Source organism: Gigantopelta aegis, chromosome 9, assembly GCF_016097555.1.
Source record: "Gigantopelta aegis isolate Gae_Host chromosome 9, Gae_host_genome, whole genome shotgun sequence".
NCBI classification, from domain to species: Eukaryota; Metazoa; Mollusca; class Gastropoda; order Neomphalida; family Peltospiridae; genus Gigantopelta; species Gigantopelta aegis.
Window position 1 is genome coordinate 49,284,502 of NC_054707.1, and position 12,441 is coordinate 49,296,942.

General features: G+C 35.0%; 1 protein-coding gene across 1 annotated transcript in view; it reads left to right on the top strand.

Annotated features, from left to right (window-relative positions):
• The window catches only part of LOC121380956 (polypeptide N-acetylgalactosaminyltransferase 5-like), a 219,654-nt gene that overhangs the window by 40,071 nt on the left and 167,142 nt on the right, over positions 1–12,441 (top strand). The window contains exon 2 of the mRNA XM_041510005.1: positions 8,107–8,236. The gene's annotated coding sequence lies outside the window, so the exon portion shown is untranslated. The remainder of the gene's footprint in view (positions 1–8,106; positions 8,237–12,441) is intronic.

Genomic DNA, 12,441 nt, shown 5'->3' on the forward strand with positions numbered 1-12,441 from the left:
GCATAATGTATACAGTGAAACCCCACCTAACGACCACCCCAGTTCTAAGACCACCCTGCTATAAAGACCAATATTTGAAAGACCGGTATATTTCCTTGTTATTTTATAGTAAAATACTCTGGTATTAAGACCACCCAGCTACTACGGATTATAACCTGTAGAGTCAGACCCAATGGTCGTTTTCAGTACATTTTTACCCCCAAAATGTGATCACAGAATTTACCTGTCATATATTTTTACACAAGCGACAAACAATAAATATTGTCTAGGTGTCCTCGCCATGGTGTTAAAATTAATGTTTCCCAAACAATAGATGAACAGTAGAATTATGTTTATGTAGCTGAAAAGACAGGTATTTTTGTACCAGCAAACAATTGGTCTACAAATTAGCACATCGTGGTTAATTTGTGGAATGTAACCAAAAAGTCATGTGTTTGGGCAGTGAACACCCTATCACGCCGGGAGGGTGTTACTGATCCAGACAGTTAGTAATCTCTTTTGTATAATAATTAAGGAAAATACCGCACCCAAGTTTACAAATAACTGAAGTAGGCTTGACATTTGATTATTCTTTGCAGTTCAATACAAATGCCAATACACTGTCATCACCCATTTATTTTATGACTTAAGACATTCAGGAAGGATAGTGGGACGTAACAACCACAATCATTATTTACCAACAATCATCATTCTGAATATTTTTAATTCAGTATAAGGACCACCCTGCTATTAAGGCCAGTTTTAATAAGTCCTGTTGATGGTCGCAATAGCGGAGTTTCACTGTATCTTAATACTTTTGTTTAGCCTTAAATACAGTTATAATATTGCTTGTGTACATTTCTTTGAGAGATGTGTGGCATATATACTCTTCGAAAAAAGTAGGGGAATCTGAAATATTAATGTTAATATCAACTATTAGACCGAACATATGTTTTGTCAGTTTTGACCACAGACATCCTAGTAAAGAACGTTCAGGTGTGTTTATCAACACCATAACACATCCAGTATGCTTTGTCGACTGAATGAATGTCTGACACATTGTGGAGGTATTACCCATTACTGATAAAAAACCCCGCCAACTTTGAAATTTCACTTCTGACCCGAATCGTCCTTCAAGATCTTTGGTGGTCATAAAACCTACTGTAATACTGAACTACCAGTTGTAATATTTGCCCAATTAATTCACTATTATCATATAACCATTCCCCACAGCTAACATGCCTTACAATTTTGGCAATTGTAAATTCTTATTAGAGTTCCCCTACTTTTTTCAAGAGTATATAATGCAAGGTTTCATTGATAAATAGCCAAATAAAAAAAAAGTAAAGTTTGTTTTATTTAACGACGCCGCTAGAGCACATTGATTTTTTATCTTATCATCGGCTATTGGACGTCAAACATATGGTCATTCTGACACTGTTTTTAGAGGAAATCCGCTGTCGCAACATAGGCTACTCTTTTTACGACAGGCATCAAGGGATCTTTTATTTGCGCTTCCCACAGGCAGGATATAGCCAAATCAAGTGACCACCACATGATGTCATTTTGCTAAATGATGTTATTTACATGTAGTAAGCAATGTCATGTTCCCTTAGGTCTGTGCATATGCATGTGAGTTACGTTGGACGTAATTGTCCTGTGTTTGTTCACTGAAACACAGCGTAATAAACTGAATACTATACTCGTTCCCATAAGAGACCATTTATATTACAACTGATGTGTTTCCAGATCACTTTCACTCAATGATGTATGTGTGTATGATTGGAAACACACTTGTAATACAAACGGTCTATCACAGGAACTCATTTCGTATTCTCTGTTTAATAACAGTCATTTGCAGTGTGCTGAGGGGTTGTTAAACAAATGTGCCTGTCCAATTTCCCTTTAATTTCAAGATATTTTCATGCTTATATCCACTTAAAAGTTGAAGCATGCTGTCCCTGGCTCACATATCGGCTATGCAATGTATTAACCACTATTCCACCGAGCCTGTGCAGTCATTGGGTGCCAGGCAGATAAAAAAGGTTTTTCAGCTCACTTGTATTCATTGTTTAACTCCGCAAGTTGCCAAGAGCCATCAACATGTAGATGACTGCAGATTAGATGCAGATTGTCCGTGCATCTTGCATGACAGTTATAGCATGTAACAAACTCACTTAAACATGAGAGCTGCAGCACTGCGTACTCCTAACAATAATTGGGGCTGCTGAGGGAAATTTAGAAGTTTGGATGGATGTATCCTGTGTGTGTTGATGAAATGCCAAAACACGAGAGTGTGCATAATGAAAAATGTTCTGCATTATTTATTGACATGTCATTTATAACCTTTAACAAAGCTACTAAAGTATTGACTGTTACCATTACTGGGAATATTATTGCTAGTTTAGTTTGTTTGTTTTGTTTAACGACACCACTAGAGGACATTGATTTATTATGTCAAACAATTTGTAATTTTGACATAGAGTCTTAGAAAGAAATTTAATCATTAGCAGCAAGGAATCTTTTATATGCACCATCCCATAGACATGATAGCACATACCACAGTCTTTGATATACCAGTCGTGGTGCACTGGCTGGAGCAATAAATAGCCCAGTGGACCCACCGACGGGGATCGATCCCAGACCAACCGCGCAGGCGCTTTACCACTGGGCTATGTCCTGCCCTGCTAGTTAGCTAACAGTTTGATTGTAAAGTTTTTCTTTTAGTCTTCATCTCTGATACAGCTATATGGACTGGTATGGTTTCCATTGTAATTGCATTAAAAAAATTACATACATATTGCTAGCAGTTTTTCGTCAAGCCATTTGGCATACATGCATGCAAATCAGGTGAATGACCAGGACTGGTTAAAGCCAAAATATTAATTAGTATCACAATTTCTCCCATCCCTAGCCATGCAAGACAGGCGTATTCCATGACGTCAGCCCATGCGGAATAAATCGGTCTTGCATGACCACGTGACTTTATAGTTTGAGCTGATATTAACATTGGGTGATATCACGTAAACAGCAAAATAACAAGAAATGCTTTTTATATTTCATAAAAACAAGGAAAGCTCCTGTCATAATGAAATTATACTATTATTTTTGGTTTATACTTTAAGTATAAACCATTTTTGGGTACAATCTTTTCAATGGTTATGATTATTTTATTGTAAGATAAAGAAATACAAAATGTAGATTGTCCCAAAATGCTTGTTTTTCATCTACTGGATGGGAGAAAAATAATCCTCCATTATGTATTCATGTGGGACAGGGCTATTCCACCCTCGGGTACATAATATGGTGTCTCAGCAAGCCTCATCCCTAACAACAAATTATGTACCCTCGGGTGGAATAGCCCTGTCCCACATGGACACATATGAAGGATTCTTTTAGTATTGCAATTAAGCAAATATTGCAATGTTTTCAACCATGTGCAGACTTATAAAAACCAACTTGTCGGAACTAGTCCTTGTAGTAATAACAGACAATGAAATGCATGCACCGAGGAGCAAGAGAAAATTGCTAAAGACATCGGTAAAAAATTACATTTGTGGGCATCAAATAAACAACAATGCCCACAAATCTAAAAATTGCATATGAATATCTCTTGTATGTACTGCAGTGGTTTTAAACAAATATTACCCTTTTTCTTTTTCTTTTCTTTTTGTCTTTCCTTCTCTTCTTTCTTTTCTTTCTATTCTTTTCTTTCTTTCATACATTTAGTTAATCCAAGCAGCAAGTTCTCCTACTTCAGACTAGAGGCAGAGTTAGAATCCATGGGAAGTGGGCACTAGATTTCTGGCAACATATCTTTCGGTTTCCTTTGGAAAGGTGAAGTGGTTTTCATTCAAATCAATTAGCAGCTAAGTGTGCTGGAAAGGGCCATGTCTGGGCAATTAAACTAAAATGGAATCTTGAGTGGATGTTGTGCTTCTTATAACTGATGCACAAACACCACAAAATGTATAAGCATCTTGCATTATAAAGCAATGTGGGAAAATTATATATGGAAATGTGTAGTCCTTCATTTTCATCTGCACTATCTTAGTAGTTTGTGAACATATGGCTAGAGATGTATTTTGAATATATATATGGCTGTTAACGTATATGTTTGGTAAGTAATGTTTTCATGTATGTTATATATTATGTTACATATTTTAATTCATTAGTTATGTATAGATATGAATATCAAAAATTCTAATATTTTAAGTATGTTGTAGCGTTTGGATCTTTGAGCAAACTCCTGGAATATCTATTAGTGTTTTAACGGAATGCTTAAGCTAGGCTTTTGGACTGGTAGGCAAAGTGAATGATATATAATGCACATTATTGCTTAATATCAACAAATATATTGGTATATTTAATTAATAAAATGGTTAAATGTGACAGCTATTATATATAATGGGTGCAGCCATTTTGTTCGATCCCAGTGAATACGCCCTCTGGCGAGCCGGTAGTTACGTAATACTTAACACGCCATGTCAGGAATTAGTCTTAGAACTGAAGAAACAAACATCTGATTTTTGCCAGATGATAAAACAGGCATGCATCACAATGTTCTGTAATAATATCCATCCCAGTAAGCCAGCAATAAGTATATATTATTTTTCAATACAAAATAAACTACCATTGTCAAAGTCAAAATAACTGTATCATGTTTTGTTCCTGTATTAACCTACGTACTGAAATGATAAACTGAGTGTTTTCTTAGTTAATTGGTTTATTCTTTTTAATTGCCTTCACCAGTGATTCCTGATTGGCTGGTGTCTACTTGATAGATATCAAGACAAAGCAATTAATTATCACCGTCTGGACAGAAATATGTACATGTGTATCAGTATTATTAACATCACATGGTATTGTGAAATAACCTGCCACCCCTAAAATGATAATGGACATTGTGTTGTTTTACAAGTCAGGTTGATCAAAGTGATGAGCTTGAGCTTTGTCATAAATTACTGCATTTGTTTACACTGTGCAAACAGGAGTTGGTAGGAGCTGATGTAGCTTCCTCCTATGCTCTGGATGCGACGAAAAAGAAACAAAATGGTTGCCCCCAGTTAGCAGTAAAAATCGCATTTTTTAAAAGTGTCATTTGTTAAAGTGTCAGTATGTGTTGGTGGTCGGGGTATGCATCTTTCCAACACAAAAGGCTCATGTTTGACTTGTGCTCCCCTTTAAGAGATGGCATATTGCATATTGTCTTAAAGAAAAGAAATATTTGTTTATTAATACCTCATCACATTTTAAACTACAGCTAGGTACTTCATATCTAACATGGGTATTTGTACACTTGGGGGTGGGGGTGGAAGAGACAGAGAAAAAGTGTGGAGAGAAAAAGCAAAAAAGAGAGAGAGAGTGAGTGAGTGAGAGTGAGTGAGTGAGTGAGAGTGAGTGAGTGAGTGAGTGAGTGAGTGAGTGAGTGAGTGAGTGAGTGAGTGAGTGAGTGAGTGAGTGAGTGAGTGAGTGAGTGAGTGAGTGAGTGAGTGAGTGAGTGAGTGAGTGAGTGAGTGTGTGTGTGTGTGTGTGTGTGTGTGTGTGTGTGTGTCTGAGTCTGAGTCTGAGTCTGAGTCTGAGTCTGCAAGCCCTATTCTGTCACATGGACTACTGATGACAAGCAGCAAGTTTATCTTTTATATGCAGTTTCACATAGCCAGACAATACCTACTGGAGCCTTTGGTGAATTGCTGCTATCCAGTTGTAAAACCTAACATTTTGGCAAAATTGAAATAAGAAATTTTTTCTGCTTGCTAAGTTATGCCCTGAACTGTAAGTTAACAGACTGGTCATAAATGTGACTATCTGTGGGAATATCAGGATAAAGTCACCAATAGGATTTTACATAATGTCTTTTTAAGTAAAGGTCACAATTGTTTTTTTCAAAATTAAGTAAATAATACAAAACAATGACTTTTGTTTCTGCCTGCAAAAGATATAATGTAAGTGCTGTGAATATTGTGAAATGTGTATAAAACCTGTTTGTAGTCTAATCCCTAATTAGTAATCCCAATTTCACTAAGACAAAGACAGAAACAATATAATTTCTTTTATTATTAAAAGTAGAACAAAAACCTTTGGCCTGTATATATTTCAGGGAACATTTTGTTTTTAAAATCTTGATTTGCGATATTTTTAGTCAATTGAAATTTGATTAGCAACTACTGTTTAATGTTTTAAAATTCTATATAGAGATCTCTGAAATTTGCATAGTGAATACTGAACAAAATATTCCCTGTATACAGGTGTGAAATATTTTTGAAACAAAATTTCTATTTTTTGTTTTTTACTTTGATGGGTTTTCTCATAGATAGTCTGTTAGCAATTGAAACACAAATGTGATTTTTTTCTGTATTAGCTAATGTCATATATGCATAGAAAGATGGGAAGTAATGTATTTTATAAGTGATTGTGAAAACCTTTTAACATTGATACACCAACAATATGAATTACGCAAAAAGAAACATTAGACAAACCATAAAATTCTTTAAAAAGCATATGACATGATCCTCACCTTGTAAAAGGTTTTGTAAAAAATTAATGGAACTTCCCAATTAATAAATTACTTTGAGTGATTCTTTACACGTGTACACGTTTGCTAATGGTCTAACACACGCACACGATGAGTCCAATTTCTGTAAAAATATCTCTTAAAGCAGCACTCTCTGGTATGTTTGTGTTATTTAATCATTTGGAATATACATGTACCATCCACATTAATGTTCTTACTATTGCATGCCATTCTTCAATGTCTTTTGGCTATAATGTTATTATAGCTAATCTTTGTCACATAAATATGCAATGTCGGTGTTTATGCCAGAAAGAAATATTTGGGTATGGGGCTATGGAATTGAATGTAACCACAGTCAGCAGGGGGTATGGGGAGCCTCCCTCAGAAAGAAAATGGATTAAATTTAGGGTTAGGGTTAAGAAAATCATACAGTAATAATAAAGAGTTATTAATTTTGTCAAAAGGTTAACTTTAAAAAAATTAAATCTGCATTTTTTTAGATAAGGCACTATACCTGTTTTACCCTCTGGCAGAAACCCAGAATATTCTTTATTTTTACACTCACAAGCAGGGCATTTTCCTGCTGTTTTGTTACAGGTTTTTTTTTTAAACAATGGCGATGGCTTGTATGAAGGTAAAAGGCAGTAACTTTTTAGTGGTATTGATAACATAAGTTGGTTAAAACTGCTGTTGTGTTTGTATTTTGCATAGGTAATTGATGTTATAATATGATGAGGTGAGATTGTGAGTTTATTAAAACTGCTGTTGTGTTTGTATTTTGCATTAGTAATTGATGTTATAATATGATGAGGTGAGATTGTGAGTTTATTAAAACTGTAGTTGTGTTTGTTTTGCATTAGTAATTGATGTTACTGGTTAAATAAATTGGAATGTGATTAATGTGACACTTTTTACAAAAATGCATGCTATCATTATAAATCAATATTTTGAGTTATACATGTATTTATCAAAATACATTATAAATTATAGGTCTTTCCATTTGCTGATACTAATTCTAGGCAACAAATTTTAAATAAGAAAACCAGTTCCACACATTTAAAAAATGAACCACAAAGCAAAGGCAAATGCAGAAACATATAATTCTACTTTTCATGTTTGGGCAAACGAGAGATGAGAATGAGCAACTGCTTGTCTGTGATGGAGAAGTCTGAATTATAATCCTGTAGGATGCAATTTCTCCCTGTAATTCATACATTTCTATACATTTCGGATTATAAAGCACCAGACTAAAATTACGTTTTCTTGTCCAGTGTGTATCTGCCCTGTATGAATTGATGCTGTTACATGGGTACACATCATTTGTTATCTGACTATTCTGAGAAATGCTTGGAGTAACCACTATACCCTTGTGGCAGTTTGATAACGATCAGTAATTTGTACATACAAAATGTATATTACACCATGAAATTGAAAATCACACGTCTCTTGCAGAATTTACATGTGTCACACTGCCACGAGTGTGTCACTGTAGTTAATTTTGTTGTTATCAACAACACCCCAAGGAAGATGGCTGGGAACTGAGTAAACCAGATCCAAATGAAGTGTTGTGCTAACCGATGACGTGTCTGACCTTTTCTTCTTTTTTCTCACAGGTACCTAACAAGACATATAGAAATCAAGGGGTCGATCATAAAGTAAAAACCATTAAATATAGAAGAAATACAGCTCCTACAGATTTACTTTATCCAGCTAAGAACTGAAGAATAAACAACCATTTCGTTGGTAAGTATTTAAATCAACAGATGTAGCAAAAAATATACCAGTAGTACAGTTGTATGTATCTGCAGGTTCAACATTAAACACAGTTGTTAAAGCCATAACATTAATGTGAATGGTTTTTTAGGTGGTTTTGTTTTTGTTTTTTAGTTTTTCGTTTTAGTTTCTTATGTTATTATTCTTTGGATTAATATAAATTGGGACCACTTTTTATATTAAATGCCAAATAATTCAAAACATCAAATCTGAAAAGTATGTGTTAAAATATTTTTATAATTAATCTACATTGTCACTGATCAGTCATAAATTATGTTTTAAAACCATTCGTCCATCCATTCATACAAGATGTCCGTCCAACTGTTTGTCAATCCATCCATAATCTATCCATCTTTCCATACATCCATCCGTCCGTCCGTCCGTCCGCCTGCCTGCCTGTCTCTCTCCGACCCTCTCTCTCCCCCTCTCTCACTGTCCCTCCCTCCCTATCTCTCTCTCTCTCTCTCTCTCTCTCTCTCTCTCTCTCTCTCTCTCTCTCTCTCTCTCTCTCTCTCTCTCTCTCTCTCTCTCTCTCTCTCTCTCTCTCTCTCTCTCTCTCTCTCTTTTCAGCTATTTCGTGTTTGCCAGATATATTGTTAGTGCTTTACTAAATAGGGTAAAACATTTTTCAATACCGAAATTTAGATATTTTGAGATTTATTCAGTACAGTAAATCGGTATTGACATGATACTGATACTGAATGTATATACGGTATACCTCCTAGCTCTAGTATAAATGTATTGATTGTGAACTAATAAAAATATTATACCACCAATAAATCAATGCATTTACAAATTGGCGTTATGGCTCACGTGTGTGTGCGCTGTAGGCCAGCTATGGACATGTACCGCTGGAGGTGTGTGTGTGTGTTCTGAATTACTCAGTGTTTACTAAGCGGCAATCAATCAGGGTTTCGGCACTCGTGAGTTCAGCCAGGCCATCATGATAATGTAATGAATTTCAGGCCACATTTGACCGCACACCAGCAATGTCCAGTAAGCAGTGTCCAGTAATCGCTGATGACCCATTATGCCCATCAGCTGGACAGTACAGCGGTGTTGTGTTGATTGATGTTTAAGATATACAGTATATTATTTAGACATTAAGTGGTCAGTGGTTCCCACGTGGGTGTTTCGCTGCAGTGTATTGTATTTTATTTAAATAATACATGTAATGCAAAGTTAATGTTTTAAAGGGATAGTCCTTGCTCTGTAGCCATTGTTAAATGTTTGTAGCTAACTGAGTATTTTTACCTGTTATCCTTGCAATGCAGTTTGAGGGGGATCTTTAAATGGACTTCGTCCATCTGTACTTTTGATAATGTTTTCGAAGCCAACTCCAAAACCATTCAAGATAACTTCGTGAAACTTTGTACACATATTAATCTAGTGGTCTAGTAGTGCTTTTTGCTATGAGAGAGTTTTCATCTTTGATATTTTTCAATTACCATGATAAGAAATAGCCAGAATGACCAAATTAACTGCTTTTGGAGCACAACACCAAAACCATTAAGATAACTTCCTGAAACATTATATACATGTCAATGTTGTGATCTAGTAGTGCCTGTTACTATGAGAAAGTTTTCATTTTCAGTATTTTTTCTGTTATCATGGAAAACCCCCAGAATTACCAAATTCACCGTTTCTAAAGCACAACTCCAAAACCATTAAAGATAACTTTACAAAATGTTTCGCATATCAATCTAGTGGTCTGTTAGTGCTTTTTGCTATGAGGTAGTTTTTATTTTCAATATTTTTTGGTTGTTATCATGCAAAGAAATAGCCAAATTCACTATTTAATTCACCGTTTCCAAAGCACAACCCAAAAAAAACAAGATAACTTCCTGAAGCTTTGTGCACATATCATTCTAGTGGTTTAATAATATGTTTTGCTATGAGAGAGTTTTCATTTTCAGTATTTATTCTGTTGTGAGTCAGGTTGAGCTAGAATAAATATTAAGACGACTAGAAACACACTGAATATACAAACAAAGATAATTGTAAACAAGAATATATAATTAATGTGTCATTTTAATTATTAGAAAAGCCCTGATTGTTTGAATAAAAAGTCAGAAATGTCTCTTTAATACCAGTGACCAAATATATCAAATTGTTTTCATGCATAACACTGCACTGAAGTCGTATGCAAAACATATTTCAATCCCCAGTGGTTTAGTGGTCAAAATTTTAAATTCTTAAAGTGTTTGTCCATTTTGGTCGCAATTCTGTGTGATATACATTCTATATAGCATTGAAAGGGTGTCAGCTTGGTGTACATATTTCTTATAATAAATAACACATTGAAAGCTGTGTCATCATTGGCTTTAGTTCACAAGTGGTTCTGCCATGTATCATGTGGGCACCTTTGCTCACTTTTTGTGTTGAATGTGGTTTAAGTCACGTTACGAAACTGCTGGATAAATACGACTGGTCATCCATCTGGTGTGGATGTCTGACTATGTTGTCTCATCCTGACAAGAGCTCTTTCTCCATCAAATTAAACTCCAGGTGAGTCAACAGGGGCTAACTAGGTGTACTTAGGGTCAGCTGTGTTACTGTATTTTCATTTGTAGACACACTTAATTCTTTACTGGACTCTGTAGTGTGATACATTGTTGACGGGTCTGGTTGAATATTTCAGTCATTTGATCAAATCACTTTACTGACAAATCTGTTCAGGATATTGCAGGCCCCACACCACTATTTGATACTTGTATGTTGTTACTTGTAGTAGCTTAATATAGTCCGGTTTAGGAAATAATTCCTTCTAAACAAATAATACAAAATTCTGATACACCTTCAGAAATCTTTGTTTGATGATTGCAATAAGTAGGTTGTCCTCTGTAGTATTAAAATAACCCATTGGTTTGAAGTTACTTGTTATATGTAGTACTATCTGATAACAACTGTGCAAGTGGTGTACAGTCACTTGTTTAACAGCAATACGAGGCGGTGCTCTAGCATGAGGGTGGCTAACTGAAAATGTTCCTGTTTGACCTATGTTGTTTTTTTGCAAGGTGCTTGTCAAGGAATTTTTTAATTCCCGCGTTTCGTAATATAGAGGAAATTATTTGTTGTAGCATTCTTTTGACTGGAGCAGTTGGTCATTGGTTGCCCAATCGTATTAGTTGTAACAATAGATATAGTATTGCACGTGTATAAGTTTGTAGACATGTGCAAAATTGCTCATTTCTAGCAGCCATTTTGTTAGGACAGCAAACTTTCAATAATCTAGGATTCATTTTGTTTGTGTTTTATATAAGAATGTAGTCTGGCATTTTCCTGGAGATGGTGTCAACATTTGCCATCAGATACAGGTTTTCAGAGATTTTTGTCCCTTTTAAATGCAAAGTACAATGTATGTTGGAGGGGTTTTTTCTTGTTTTTCCTGGGCAGTCACATCGTTTAAGAAGGGTCTCTTTGCATATTCTGTAGTATATAGTATGATTATCATTGTACTGAAATAAACATGTTGGCGTCTGTCTTATCGGTATGGCTGGCTAGTTGGAACAAAAATGTTTTTTGTTGTTTATGTAGAATCTCGTAGTGTTTATTTAGAAATTTAAGTTGTGACATTAGGTAGCTGGTATGAGTACTCCCTAACACTACTAGTCACATGACCTCGGTATTAATGTATTGTTCACAGAATATATTCTGACATAGAAATTGTATTGAACTGCATGGAGTAATTAATGGTGGTGTGTAACTTGCAGGCCTCTGAACATTTTAAACTTTGTATAAAACATTTATAATTAAATTTTCTTTGCGTCTATACACTTTACGGCAATCTGATTGGTCCAGAAGTGCTTACTTTTTTTCATTCATATCTCGATGAACTGAACAAATTTAAGACACGGCACTTTTTTGTCTTTAACTATATTCAGGTTTTTTTTTCAACGGCATGTTCTTTTGCCATGGACATTTTCTTAATTGCAGGGATTGTTTTTACATGAATATATTAAGAGAACTGTTTAATATTTGTTAAAGTACATGAAATGAAGTATTCAATTTGAAAAAAAATTCTTAGTAGGGGTAGTTATTATCTGTTTTGTTTTTCTTATATTCTCTAAAATTATTTTCTGGCAGAAAGCAAAATGGTCTGTACTTAAAAATCTTAGAGTCTAGACTGAAATCTTCAGTGACATCACAGATATGCAATTTGTATGCATTGCCAT